Below are 16128 nucleotides of genomic sequence, written 5' to 3' on the forward strand. Positions count from 1 at the left end.
AGGCAAAAGAGCTGAACTTCTTTAGGTTTAATTGTAACTTAAGTTAGGATTTATTTTACAGGTAATTTTGTAATTATTTTAACTATTTTAGCTATTAAATAGTTCTTAACTATTTAATAGCTATTGTACCTGGTTAAAATAAATACAAAGTTACCTGTAAAATAAATATTAATCCTAAAATAGCTATAATATGATTATAATTTATATTGTAGCTATATTAGGTTTATTTTACAGGTAAGTATTTAGCTTTAAATAGGAATAATTTATTTAATAAGAGTTAATTTATTTCGTTAGATTTAAATTATATTTAACTTAGGGGGGTGTTAGTGTTAAGGTTAGACTTTAGGGGTTAATACATTTATTAGAATAGCGGTGAGCTCCAGTCGGCAGATTAGGGGTTAATGTTTGAAGTTAGGTGTCGGCGATGTTAGGGAGGGCAGATTAGGGGTTAATACTATTTATTATAGGGTTAGTGAGGCGGATTAGGGGTTAATAACTTTATAATAATAGCGGTGTGGTCCGCTCGGCAGATTAGGGGTTAATAAGTGTAGGCAGGTGGAGGCGACGTTGAGGGGGGCAGATTAGGGGTTAATAAATATAATATAGGGGTCGGCGGTGTTAGGGGCAGCAGATTAGGGGTACATAAGTATAACGTAGGTGGCGGCGCTTTGCGGTCGGCAGATTAGGGGTTAATTATTGTAGGTAGCTGGCTGCGACATTGTGGGGGGCAGGTTAGGGGTTAATAAATATAATATAGGGGTCGGCGGTGTTAGGGGCAGCAGATTAGGGGTACATAAGTATAACGTAGGTGGCGGTCGGCAGATTAGGGGTTAAAAAAATTTAATCGAGTGTCAGCGATGTGGGGGGACCTCGGTTTAGGGGTACATAGGTAGTTTATGGGTGTTAGTGTACTTTAGAGTACAGTAGTTAAGAGCTTTATAAACTGGCGTTAGCCCAGAAAGCTCTTAACTACTGACTTTTTTCCTGCGGCTGGAGTTTTGTCGTTAGAGTTCTAACGCTCACTTCAGACACGACTCTAAATACCGGAGTTAGAAAAATCCCATTGAAAAGATAGGATACGCAATTTACGTAAGGGGATCTGCGGTATGGAAAAGTCGCGGCTGAAAAGTGAGCGTTAGACCCTATTTTGAGTGACTCCAAATTCTGGAGGTAGCCTAAAACCAGCGTTAGGAGCCTCTAACGCTGGTTTTCACGGCTAACGACAAACTCCAAATCTAGGCCTAAGTTAGCTATAATATAACTATTAGTTATATTGTTGCTAGCTTAGGTTTTATTTCACAGGTAAGTATCGCCTAGATTACAAGTTTTGCGTTATGAGCGGCTCATTACTAACTTACTAGTTATTTCCACCGCTCACCTTCCTATAGCGCTGCTATTACAGGTTTGCAAAAACCCGGCATTAGCAGGCAATATAACAGCGTTGAGCTCCATTGAGCTCCATACCACACCCAAATACCAGCGCTGTTTGGGCTGGTTTTACGTACTCGTGCACGATTTCCCCATTGACAATGGGGAGAGTCAGCTAAAAAAAAGCCTAACACCTGAAATAAAGGAGCGTAAAGCTTCGTAACGCAGCCCCTTTGATGCCTATGGGGAAACAAAATTTATTTTGTTCCAATCAGCCAATAGAATGCGAGCTCAATCCTATTGGCTGATTGCATAAGCCAATATGATTTTTTCACCTTTAATTCCGATTGGCTGATAGAATTCAGCCAATAGGAATTAAAGGGATGCCATCTTGGATGACGTCATTTAAAGGAACCTTCAGTGTACGGCTGTGACTGTATGAAGAGGATGCTCCGCGCCGGATGTCTTGAAGATGGAGCCGCTCCACGTCAGAAGGATGAAGATAGTAGATGCCGTCTAGATGAAGACTTCTGCCTGTCTGGAGGACCAATTCTTGCCGCTTGGATGAAGACTTCTCCCAGCTTCGTTGAGGACTTCTGCCCGCTTGGATGAAGACTTCTCCCGGCTTCGTTGAGGATAGATGTCCGGTCTTCAAAAATTGTAAGTGGATCTTCGGGGGGTTAGTGTTAGGGCTTTTTTAAGGGTTTATTGGGTGGGTTTTATTTTTAGCTTAGGGTTGGGCTGAAAAAGAGCTAAATGCCCTTTTAAGGGCAATGCCCAACTAAATGCCCTTTTCAGGGCAATGGGGAGCTTAGGTTTTTTAGATAGGATTTTATTTGGGGGGTTGGTTGTGTGGGTGGTGGGTTTTACTGTTGGGGGGTTGTTTGTATTTTTTTTACAGGTAAAAGAGCTGATTTCTTTGGGGCAATGCCCCGTAAAAGGCCCTTTTAAGGGCTATTGGCAGTTAAGTTTAGGCTAGGGTTTTTTTTTATTTTGGGGGCTTTTTTATTTAGATAGGGCAATTAGATTAGTTGTAATAAGTTTAAATATTTGAAAATGTCTTTATTATTTTGTGTAATTTAGTGTTTGTTTGTTTTTGTAATTTAGTTAATTGTATTTAATGTAATTTATTAAATTGTAATGTAAGGTTAGGTGTTAGTGTAAGACAGGTTAGGTTTTATTTTACAGGTAAATGTGTATTTATTTTAACTAGGTAGTTAGTAAATAGTTAATAACTATTTACTAACTAATCAGCCTAGTTAAAATAAATACAAACTTACCTGTGAAATAAAAATAAAACCTAAGCTAGCTACAATTTAACTATTAGTTATATTGTAGCAAGCTTAGGGTTTATTTTATAGGTATTTAGTTTTAAATAGAAATTATTTAGTTAATGATAGTAATTTTTATTTAGATTTATTTTAATTATATTAAAGTTACTGGTTGTTAGGGTTACACTTAGGGTTAGGGGTTAATAACTTTAATATAGTGGCAGCAATTTTAGGGGCAGCAGATTAGGGGTTAATAACAGTAATGTAGGTTGTGGCGATGTTAGGGACAGCAGATTAGGGGTTAATAATATTTAACTATTGTTTGCGATGCGGGAGTACGGCGGTTTAGGGGTTAATATGTTTATTCTAGTGGTGGCGATGTCGGGAGCAGCAGATTAGGGGTTAATAATTTTATTTTAGTGTTTGCAATGCGGGAGGGCCTCGTATTAGGGTTTAATAGGTAGTTTATGGGTGTTAGTGTACTTTTTAGCGCTTTGTAACATAAAAGCCATAACTACTGACTTTCAGTTTACGGTATGGATCTTGTAGTTATGGGCTGTACCGCTCACTTTTTGGCCAGACAGGCAAAATTGTAATATCAGCACTGTGGAAGTCCCATTGAAAAAGGACTTTTTGAAAGCTGCGGTAGTTACGTTGCGTTACAGCCAAAAAAGTGTGCGGTACACATATATCTGCAAAACTCGTAATACCAGCGGTAGTAAAAAAAAGCAGCGTTATGAGGCTTTTTCACTCATAACGCTAAACTCGTAATCTAGCCATATGTATTTAGTTTTAAATAGGTATTATTTAGTTAATAATTGTAACTTTAATTTAGCTCTATTTTAATTATGTTAAAGTTAGCGTTAGGTTTGGGGTTAGAGTTAGTTTTAGGGGTTAATAGTTTAATTTAGGTTGTTGCGATGTGGGGGGCTGGCGGTTTAGGGGTTAATAGGTTTATTTAGTGGTAGTGATGTGGGAAGCCAGAGGTTTAGGGGTTAATAACTTTATTTAGCGGCACCGATGTCGGGGAGTAGCAGCATAGGGGTTAATAGCTTTATTATAGTGTGAGCGATGTTGGGATGCAGGGGAATAGGGGTTAATAACTTTAGTATAGTGGCAACGATGTCGGGGAGCGGCGGAATAGGGGTTAATAAATTTTATTTGTGGCGGCGATGTCGGGAGCGGCAGATTAGGGGTTAATAAGTTTAATTTAGTGTTTGCGATGCGGAAGGGCCTCGGTTTAGCGGTTAATAGGTAGTTTATGGGTGTTTAGTGTACTTTGTAACACTTTAGTTATGAGTTTTATATAACAGTTTTGTTGCGTAAAATTCATAACTACTGTTCTCAGATGGCGGTACGGATCTTGTCGTTATAGGGTGTAAGGCAAGCTTTTTAGCCTCACCGCAAAACTCATAATGACAGCGCTATGGAAGTCCCATAAAAAAAAAGTCATTTTTTTTAGCGCGGGACTGACGTTGCGTTACAGGCTAAAAGGCTGCGGTACAGCTATACCGACAAGACTTGTAATGGCTGCGTTGCTGTTTTAATGCTGAAATTACCATTTTTTCAGCGTTAAAACTCGAACGCACAGCTTGTAATCTACCTGCATGTGATTTAGCCAGCAAACTTAGGCCTCAGATACAATCTTTCAGCAGTGACCTTTTCGGGGGTTTTTTGGGACAAAAAAACAATAGCACATTTTCGGCTGATTTCCACACGCGCAAATGGGTTTTAAGATCCTCAATAAAAGCCCTACTTCTCTTATGGGGCTGAAAAGTTCTCACTGATAACAATCTCTTTTCAAGAATTTTTCAATTGCAGTTTTGCCTGTTTGAATTTGACACTTCTAGGCAATTGATAAGTCCTCAAAACGGTAATTTAGACATCTTTAACACTATTTTGCAGCAAACAGTCGTATCTTTTTCATGTTGAAAACACAGGAACACAGGAGACATTCTAGAGGTCTATTAACATTCATGGTATCGATTCATTAAAACTCAATTCATCCCTTTTGGAGAGGCTATATACAATGAACACAGCACACATTTATATAAACATATGTAGATGTGTTTACCACATGATATCTTGTACAGCTAAGGGGATCTTCAGGAAAATTTACTTCAGAACCACAACATTTACAAATGATGGGTTTTTATTTTTCATTTTTCATGCAAGCCAAGTCCAAACTCGTTCACGAGAGTGCCTTTCAAAGTGCTTGTGCCTTATTGAACTGAAATAAGCATTTGTGGCTGTGAGTTGAACAGTGAAGGTGCAAGTACTTTGCATAGAAACCCATAGTTGCCATTTTGTTTTCAGTTCATGCTAAAATGGAAAAGGTACTTTAACAAACAATTGGCTAGATTACATGTGGAGCGCCAATTTATCACGTATCCACAAACAAAATTTGCCTATTTACGGGGCGCACGATAAATAACCAGCCATTACAAGTGGCTGGTTATTGCTACAGCAAGCTCGCGGTAGCAATTAGCACTTATAAAATTTTGTAAATGTCCCCCAAATGCCCCCAAAATACAGTGTACATATTTTTTTAAACAATAAACAGCTAGATTACGAGTTTTGCATTATGAGGTGTGCGGTGCTAACTTGCACGTTATTGTCACCGCTCACTTACCTACAGCGCTAGTATTACAGGTTTTTATAAACCCGGCGTTAAAAGACAAGAAGTGAGCGTAGAGCAAAATTGAGCTCCATACCGCACTCCAATACCAGTGCTGCTTAAGTCAGCGGTGAGCTGGTTGTGCGAGCTTGAGCACGATTTCCCCATAGACATCAATGGGGAGAGCCGGCTGAAAAAAAAGCCTAACGCCTGCAATAACGCAGCGTAAAGCTCCCTAACGCAGCCCCATTGATTCCTATAGGGAAACAAAATTTATGTTTACACCTAACATGAACCCCGAGTCTAAACACCCCTAATGTTACACTTATTAACCCCTAATATGCCGCCCCAACATCGCCGACAACGGCATTATACTTATTAACCCCTAATCCGCTACTCCGGACATCGCCGCCACTAAAATAAACATATTAACCCCTAAATTGCTGCACTCCCGCATCTCAAACACTAGTTAAATAATGTTAACCCCTAATCTGCCGCCCCCGACATTGCCGCCACCTACCTACATTTATTAACCCCTAATCTGCCGCCCCCAACGTCGCCGCCACTATACTACAGTTATTAACCCCTAAACCTAAGTCTAACCCTAACTCTAACACCCACTAACTTAAATATAATTAAAAGAAATCTAAATAAAACCTACTATTAATAACTAAATAATTCCTATTTAAAACTAAATACTTACCTATAAAATAAACCCTAAGCTAGCTACAATATAACTAATAGTTACATTGTATCTAGCTTTATTTTATTTTTTAGTCTTTAGTTTATTTTTATTTTACAGGCAAGTTTGTATTTATTTTAACTAGGTAGAATAGTTACTAAATAGTTATTAACTATTTACTAACTACCTAGCTAAAATAAATACAAATTTACCTGTAAAGTAAAACCTAACCTGAGTTACACTAACACCTTACACTACAAATAAGTAAATTACCTATTATTATTATCGGTTATTTGTAGAGCGCCAACAGATTCCGCAGCGCTAAAACCTAAATTAAATACAAATACCTAAATTACAAAAAAAAAGAAAACACTAAATTACACAAAATAAAAAACAAATTACAAGATATTTAAACTAATTACACCTAATCTAATAGCCCTATCAAAATAAAAAAGCCCCCCCAAAATAAAAAAAACCCCTAGCCTAAACTACCAATAGCCCTTAAACGGGCCTTTTGCTGGGCATTACCCCAAAGAAATCAGCTATTTTACCTGTAAAAATATACAAACAACCCCCCAACAGTAAAACCCACCACCCACACAACCAACCCCCCAAATAAAACCTTAAATAAAAAACCTAAGCTCCCCATTGCCCTGAAAAGGGCATTTGGATGGGCATTGCCCTTAAAAGGGCATTTAGCTCTATTGCTGCCCAAACCCTAACCTAAAAATAACCCCCCTCCCAATAAACCCTTAAAAAAAACTAGCACTAACCCCCTGAAGATCCACTTACAGTTTTGAAGAGCCGATATCCATCCTCATCGAAGCCGGGAGAAGTCCTCAACAAAGCGGCAAGAAGTCCTCAACAAAGCCAGGAGAAGTCTTCATCCAAGCCGGGAGAAGTGGTCCTCCAGACGGGCAGAAGTCTTCATCTAGACGGCATCTTCTATCTTCATCCATCCGGCACAGAGCGGGTCCATCTTCAAGACATCCGGCACGGAGCATTCTCTTCTTCCGACGACTCCTCACGCATGAAGGTTCCTTTAAGTGACGTCATCCAAGATGGTGTCCCTTAGATTCCGATTGGCTGATAGAATTCTATCAGCCAATCGGAATTAAGGTTGAAAAAATCCTATTGGCTGATGCAATCAGCCAATAGGATTGAGCTTGCATTCTATTGGCTGATTGGAACAGCCAATAGAATACGAGCTCAATCCTATTGGCTGATTGGATTAACCAATAGGATTGAAGTTCAATAGAGTTCAATAGAGTTAAATGCCCTTTTAAGGGCAATGCCCATCCAAATGCCCTTTTCAGGGCAATGGGGAGCTTAGGTTTTTTTAGTTAGGGTTTTATTTGGGGGGTTTGGTTTTGTGGGTGGTGGGTTTTACTGTTGGGGGGTGTATTTTTTTTACAGGTAAAAGAGCTGATTTATTTGGGGCAATGCCCTGCAAAAGGCCTTTTTAAGGGCTTTTGGAAGTTTAGTTTAGGCTAGGGGGGGTTATATTGGGGGGCTTTTTTATTTTGATAGGGTTATTAGATTAGGTGTAATTAGTTTAAATAGCTGATGATTTCTTTTTTATTTTGTGTAATTTAGTGTTTGTTTGTTTTTTAATTTAGGTATTTGTATTTAATTTAGGTAATTTATTTAATTGTAGTGTAAGGTTAGGTGTTAGTGTAACTCAGGTTAGGTTTTATTTTACAGGTAAATTTGTATTTATTTTAGCTAGGAAGTTAGTAAATAGTTAATAACTATTTAATAACTATTCTACCTAGTTAAAATAAATACAAACTTGCCTGTAAAATAAAAATAAACCCTAAGCTAGATACAACGTAACTATTAGTTATATTGTAGCTAGCTTAGGTTTTGTTTTATAGGAAAGTATTTAGTTTTAAATAGGAATTATTTAGTTATTAATAGTAGGTTTTATTTCGATTTGTTTTAATTATATTTAAAGGGCCAGTAAACCTAAAAAATAATGTTATATAATTCTGCATATAGTGCAGAATTATATAACATTATATTAGCAGCAGCTTTATAAAACCTAATATTCCCTGTGAATTTTTATAAAAAAAGGAAATTTATGCTTACCTGATAAATTTATTTCTTTTACTATATGAAGAGTCCACGGATTTCATCCTTACTTATGGGATAACGTCTCCTGGTCAGCAGGAGGAGGCAAAGAGCTCCACAGCAGAGCTGCATAAATAGCTCCTCCCTTCCCCCCCAACCCAGTCATTCGACCGAAGTTAGGAGGAGAAAGGAAAAGCCAAGGAGCAGAGGTGACTGAAGTTTAACAAAAATAAAAACCTGTCTTTAGAAAAAACGACAGGGAGGGCCGTGGACTCGTCATATCGTAAAAGAAATAAATTTATCAGGTAAGCATAAATTTCCTTTTCTTTTACAAGATATGACGAGTCCACAGATTTCATCCTTACTTATGGGATACAATACCAAAGCTATAGGACATGGATGAAAGGGAGGGACAAGACAGGAACCTAAACGGAAGGCACCACAGCTCGAAGGACCTTTCTCACAAAAACAGCCTCAGGCGAGGCAAAAGTATCAAATTTGTAAAATTTGGAAAAAGTGTGAAGAGACGACCAAGTTGCAGCCTTGCAAATCTGTTCAAAAGAAGCATCCTTTGCCCATGAGGAAGCCACAGCCCTAGTAGAATGAGCTGTAATTTGTTCAGGAGGCTGCTGTCCAGCAGTCTCATATGCAACACGGATAATACTCTTCAGCCAAAAATAAAGAGAGGTAGCCGTAGCTTTCTGACCCCTACATTTCCCAGCAAAAACAACAAATAATGAAGATGTTTGATGAAAATCCTTAGTCGCCTGCAAGTAGAACTTCTGGGCACGGACTACGTCCAAATTATGTAACAGACGCTCCTTCTTAGAAGAAGGGTTAGGACACAAGGAAGGAACAACAATTTCCTGATTAATATTCTTGTTAGAAACAACCTTAGGAAGAAAACCAGGTTTGGTACGTAACACCACCTTATCAGAATGAAAAATAAGACAAGGAGAATCGCATTGTAATGCCAAAAGCTCAGAAACTCTGCGAGCAGAAGAAATAGCAACCAAAAACAAAACTTTCCAAGATAATAACTAAATATCTATGGAATGCATAGGTTCAAACGGAACCCCTTGAAGAACATTAAGAACTAAATTCAAACTCCAACAGTCTATCTCCCCAGCGTCAGCCAAACATAATATAAATAAACAGAGTTAGGCCCGTCATTATACTCTCATAGCTGAGCACTATAATAAACCTCCCAGCGCTTCTGGCTAATGTGAAAAGATTCCAGACTGTCTAGAAAAAATTAACAGTGTGTGGGTCGTCATCTGTTTACTTTAGCTACTGACATCCAACATACTTGCACAGGGGGACCCCTTTTTATCAGAGCCCAAACCCCAAACTGCAATAGTAGAGTACAGTCAGTTCTGAGTATATGCCACAAGCCCCAGAAATAAAGAGACTGAACTTACCTCCATGCTGAGGAACAGCATGAAAATATTCACAGTGTCAAGAGGTCAACTCTTCCTCCTGAGGTCCTGTGAAGAAAGAAGGGTCTTAGGGAAAATTCACTAAGTCCATATCCAGGCAGCACCAATATGGGAGGCGTAGTGAGACTAAAACCTCTCAAGTTCCCATAACGTAAATGGTTCTTCCAGAAGCTGCCCGGTAGTAAAATAGCACACTTTGGCACCATTTAAAAATAAAAAACTCTTGATTGAAGAATCTAAACTAACACCTCACTTTACCTCACTCCTATCACTAACACAGGCAAAGAGAATGACTGGGTGGGGGGGGAGGGAGGAGCTATTTATGCAGCTCTGCTGTGGAGCTCTTTGCCTCCTCCTGCTGACCAGGAGGCGATATCCCATAAGTAAGGATGAAATCCTTGGACTCATCATATCTTGTAAAAGAAATGACTATTTTTCAGACCCGCTCTCTGTTCTCTTCTGAGCGGGTCTGTTTTTATCACAGAGAGCATTTGGCCAGCTATCTAGTCACAGCCTGGCCAGACCATGCCATTATACTCAGTGCAGCTCGCTCTTGCTGTGTCTGAAAGCGGGAGCGAGCTGCACTGAGTGTAATGGCGCGGTCAGGCTAGGCTGTAACTAGACAGCTGGCCAGATACGCTCTGTGATAAAAACAGACCCACTCAGAAGAGCACAGAGAGCGGGACTGAAAAATAGTAATTTTTTTATAAAAAATTCACAGGGAATATTAGGTTTTATAAAGCTGCTGCTAATATAATGTTATATAATTCTGCACTATGTGCAGAATAATGTAACATTATTTTTTATGTTTACTGACACTTTAAGTTAGGGGGTGTTAGGGTTAGGGTTAGACTTAAGTATAGGTGTTAATAATTTTAGTATAGTGTCAGCGACGTTGGGGGCGGCAGATTAGGGGTTAATAAATGTATGTAGGTGGCGGCAATGTTAGGGACAGCAGATTAGGGGTTAATAATATTTATCTAGTGTTTGCGATGCAGGAGTGCGGCGGTTTAGGGGTTAATATGTTTATTATAGTGGCGGCGATGTCCGGAGCAGCAGATTAGGGGTTAATAATTTTATTATAGTGTTTGCGATGCAGCAGGGCCTCGGTTTAGGGTTTAATAGGTAGTTTATGGGTGTTAGTGTACTTTTTAGCACTTTAGTTATGAATTTTATGCTACGGCTTTGTAGTGTAAAACTCATAACTACTGACTTTAGAATGCGTTACGAATCTTGGGTGATAGGCTATACCGCTCAGTTTTTGGCCTAAAAAAAAAAGCTTGTAATACCGGAGCAATGGAAGTCCCATTGAAAAAAGACTTTACGCAAATTGAGTACGTTAATTTGCGCTAAGGCCAAAAAAGTGTGCGGGACAGCTGCACCTACAAGACTCATAATAGCAGCGGTAGTAAAAAAGCAGCATTATGAGCCTTAATGCTGCTTTTTTACTCATAACGCAAAACTCGTAATCTAGCCGTATGATAGTAGCATCTTTATTTTTTAATAAAATAACTGCAAAAATCAATTATTATGGGTTAAAAGATTCAATGTGGGGTGTTAGAAAAAAAAAATTGCACTGAAAAGTGCCTTTAAGTTGCAGTCTATGGGAACTGTGTGTTCCCTGTAAATATATGTTGATATACATATATATTTATGTGTTATTATATTTATACACACATATTAACACATGAATATATATATATATATATGTATATAATCATATACATATATATTTACCACTGCTGCCCATCGTTGAGCTAGCTGTGCTAAGTTACATGGCATGAGAACGAGAAGTGCGCTCCTAGCAATACAAACACGAACCATTTCTGTCGCTGTTCTGAAGTGACTATAGAAGTATGCCCATCATCCAAAGACACTTATCACATTCATATGGTTAATGGGTGTGGAGGATATATTCTTATGACAATAACTTAATGTCATACGTGCAAATGTGTATTTTCCTTGCAGTGTGAACAAAGGGTTTACATGAATAGAGCTTTAAAATAACCTTAAGTTTTAAGGTATTTGCGTGGAAAGGGCTCCAAAGTGTGTGAGCGTGTATATATATATATATATATATATATATATATATATATATATATATATATATATATATATATATATATATATATATATATATATATATATATATATTTGTAATTAGGGGGAAGTAAAAGGTGAGTTTAAAATCCTCCACTACACACAAAATATAGAGAAAATAACTCAATGTGTAGTGAATTAACAAATCTAGACAGGCCAGAAGGCTTGTTTTTTTTCCACAGAAAACCTCTGAATTACAGTGTTTCCAATGCAGCAAAGGATTCTGGGTAAGATATGCAAATTAGGTTCACAACGACACACCTGATATAGATTTGTTAATGTATAGAGAGAATTATTCTCTCTCTCTCTCTCTCTCTCTCTCTCTCTCTCTCTCTCTCTCTCTCTCTCTCTCTCTCTCTCTCTCTCTCTCTCTCTCTCTCTCTCTCTCTCTCTCTCTCTCTCTCTCTCTCTCTCTCTCTCTCTCTCTCTCTCTCTCTCTCTCTCTCTATATATATATATATATATATATATATATATATATATATATATATATATATATATATATATACAAAGCTGCAGTTCAACCCACCAACCTTCAACTGCCTGGGTGCAATGATATAATACAATAACCACAGAAAGGATTGCACTCTCAGGACTTTTTCAATAAGTAGTCAAAAATACTTTAATGAAACGTTTTCGGTGATCTTGTCCCCTTCGTCAGCATAACAAGTGAGAGAAAATCACACAATTTATAATAAGTGCTAAACAAACAAATCTCATACCTAGCGTGTAAGTGGCGCCAAATTTCCGTGATGGAACGCATCTTGTGTTCCACTGTCTCTTAGGAACGGAAGTGTGATAACGTTACTTCCGGAACTATGTATGTAACATATTGTAGTGTGTTAAAAAACATGAAAAAACATGTGTGTAACATGTGTGTAACATGAAAAAACTGTGTATACAAATTATCACACCGTAGTGTAGAGTATAATGATGCAATAACAAAAAGCTGTGTATAATGCCTCAAGTGAATAGTGTCTTACAAAACAGAAGCATGGCTCTGTTGCCATGGAAACCACAATCAACATAAACAACTGTCGTGATCTGCTTATCCTGGTAAATATGGCCACAGAGAACCAGTATTAAAGCTGCACAATACCCGTGTCTCAAGTGATGGCTAAATTTTCATACTTAACATGTATAGCTATATAGTAGTGCAAAGATCACATAGACAGCTGTTGATAAAAGTCTTAAAGTGCCAGTACGTGTCTCAAAAACTACCAACAAGTTAATTTGTAACCCTATGCTCGTAGCATCGGTACCTGCATCGGTAGTATAGTCACTGCATGCACTGGTAACTAATACAAATGCTGTCATATCTTGACTCATAGTAAATGCCCACCAGCAAGATAAAACCACCTTAGTGGCTATATCAAGATAATATTGTACACAATATTGCTCTGCAAACATATATACTAGATCTCCTCATGATTGTTATTAGATATGTGCAATTCACACTTGAAATGTGCATCAATGTGAGCAAATAATGTTACAGACTATATACATTTCAAAAAAAATTACACTCAAAAGAATTACACTTTCGAGCTACACTGTGTTATGTCATACTAATTGTATCTGAGTGCTATGTTGCATACTGAATGGACCTCTCATATTACTGTCATCATCTGAGTGCATACATTATCCTCTAGTATGTTAGCTATACCATAATCAAGCTCACATCTAAGGATTTGTGACTAATGTAATTCGGTATATGACACACTTAGATCCTAGCCCATGGTATACCACACACCATACTCATGTACTTGATATATAAGCCAGCTCTTAGCATAATTGTACAAATATAAAAATACTGTAAGATTGTATACTTAAATATACTCTTATATATACTTGAACCACCATGTCCAAGAGCACTATTTCACTGTGCTTGCACATCCATACAATGATCATTTATACATCTGACCGAGTACACCTTATTCGGTTCTAGCTGAACATACATGAACAGATGAGGTTGTGCATATGTATGGGAAAGTAACTTGCTGTCAATGATCCGGTACTGTGTATGAATGAGTGACCACCCACGACCACCTGGACTTCCACTCAGCAATCAGGATACAAAATGCTCCCAACGCTGGGTGCTGTCGGCACAGGAAAGACAGCAGCCCCAACAAGTGGGACCACCTGACTCTCCGTCGCCCAACAGAGTCCCAGCATCATGCGGATGCACTCCCGGTTTGTGCCACACTATGCAGAGTTACATTAGTGCTTTAAAGTCTGGTGTTGTATTCAATCCACCCAGATGAATTGTACCCAATCGATATATCCATTGGGCCTCAAGCAGGAACAACATCCTGTTTCTGTCTCCCCCTCGATCCAAGACAGGGACATGATCAATAAGAATGTACTGGATTGAATACACTGGATGGCCTTCTCTGGCACAATGTCTTGCTACCGGTTGGTCAGAGTCACCCTGTTGTAGCGCCAATTGAATTGCATGCCTATGGTTTTCCATGCGTTCCCTTAGTGTACCAGAAGTTTTACCCATGTAAAAACTGGAACATGGGCAAAACAATAAATATTCAACGTGAAGGGTGGTACATGATAAAGAATGTCTGATGACATAGTTCTGGTTGGTGTGTGGATGATGAAAGGATTTAGTGTTGATCAGTCCGTTTCTTGTAGTACAACCCAAGCAACGATAGGACCCTTTTATATTAGCCTTGGTCTTGATGGTATAACTCCATTTGGGATCCGTCTTCACCAATAGATCCTTCAAATTGGTTCCCCGTTACTCGCAAAATGGAGTTTTGGGTCCGATGTCTCAATTGGCCAGTGGGTTTGAAGTATTTGTCCAGTTTTCCTGGTACTTGGTGTAAATGTAGTGGCCATAATCAGCTTGTCCCTGGATTCAAGCTTTGGATTTACAGTGATTAAGTCAGACTGGGTTAGGAGTGACACTTCCTCGATCATTTCTTTAACCAAACTTTGTCTGTATCCTCTTTGTAGGAACTTGTCGCCTACTCCGGTCAGCTGGGAGATACCTGTTTGTTTGTTGGAATTATTACGTATTGTCCTAATTATTTGGGACCTAACAATGCCCTTCAAGAGGGCAGGAGGGTGACAACTATCAGCCCTAAGGATCGAATTTCTATCAGTGGGTTTGTTATACAATGTAGTACCCAAGGACTGGGACTCCTTAAAGATAACTGCTTTCAGAACGGTCAATGAGGATCACCAGGCGATTTTGCGTTGTATAAAACTTTACTTTTATTATAGCTTTTCAGCTCACATTAAAACTTAGTATATAGTGTCAACATGGAATAGATAGATCAGCTTTCTCCAGCTTACGCGTTTCGGCGACAGCCGTAATCATAGCATGAGAAAGTAACATACACAGTACATTTTTAAAATACCCACCACCACTTGATTGGATAATCTAAAAACAGTTAACTGACTATCTCATTGGATGTTGTTTCTAACACTCCCAACTCTGTTTCAATCTACTGAGCTTGAGGTTTCACTATTAACCCTGTTTACGGATACTAATGATATATAAATTAAATTCTTGTATGTTGAATCAGTATTCACTTTAAAGTTGCCACACTTCTTGTTACATTTTCCACGCCAACTTAATCCTTTACTTGTTGCAATTTATAACATGCAAATTTTCCCATTCTAGCGTGATCTCTTGTTTAAAGATAGGGATTTATATATGTCATGTTAGTTTACTCTTGTTTATTATTTATTTACTTGTTATTCTTCTAATTTTGCAATTGAAATTATTAAGTTAGCTATAACTTGCATACTTCGTGTCATTTAAATTATCCATTATTAAACCTTCTTTGTTAAACTCATAGTTAAAAAGCATATAGAGCGGTTATTTAAATTATTTTTGTTTCGTTTGGCCTTTTGAATTTTCTTTCACTGACTTAGTAAAATATTATTTTATTTCCAAACATTATTAAAGAACATATGTACAAACTGGCTCAGGTATCATATTCAGCCTTTATATTGCTTTGTTGCATATAGACTGATGAATTTATGCTTGTTTTATTAATCTCATTTGGTGTTTCTCGATTAATATACTAACCTAAGCTGAATGTCCTGTGGATACCTCCAAATATTTGTTTTCCCTTTTTGATTATAGACTCAAAGTTGTCTTCTATGGTGAAATGTCTGAAACACTTGTGACTTTTCCTTCTTGGGTATAAAAATTGTTTTATATACCATTGTATCTATATATACATGTATATATACATGTATATATAATATTTATAGATGTTTTTACTCTGATGTGAACCTATTTCTGCCAGAAATTTATTAGGTCAAATTCTGAATTAAATCCTAGAGGTATTCTGGTTTTCAGCTTGTGTATCCAGAATACCTCTCTTAGAGCCAAAAAATTCTCCCTATCTCTATTTCCTTTTTTGGGTTTCTCTATAATTGTCCACCTTAGGGAGCTGGGATCCCTTTGGTGTATTGTCTTAAAGTGTTGGACCAATGGTGTAGTTAAGGTACCAGCTTTAATATTTGAAACATACTCTCTTATCCTCTCACGAACTTCTCTTGTCGTGAGCCCGACGTACTGTATGTCACAATTTATGCAAGTGAGTAAGTAAA

The sequence above is a fragment of the Bombina bombina genome, chromosome 2 (genome assembly GCF_027579735.1).
Source record: "Bombina bombina isolate aBomBom1 chromosome 2, aBomBom1.pri, whole genome shotgun sequence".
Lineage (NCBI taxonomy): Eukaryota > Metazoa > Chordata > Amphibia > Anura > Bombinatoridae > Bombina > Bombina bombina.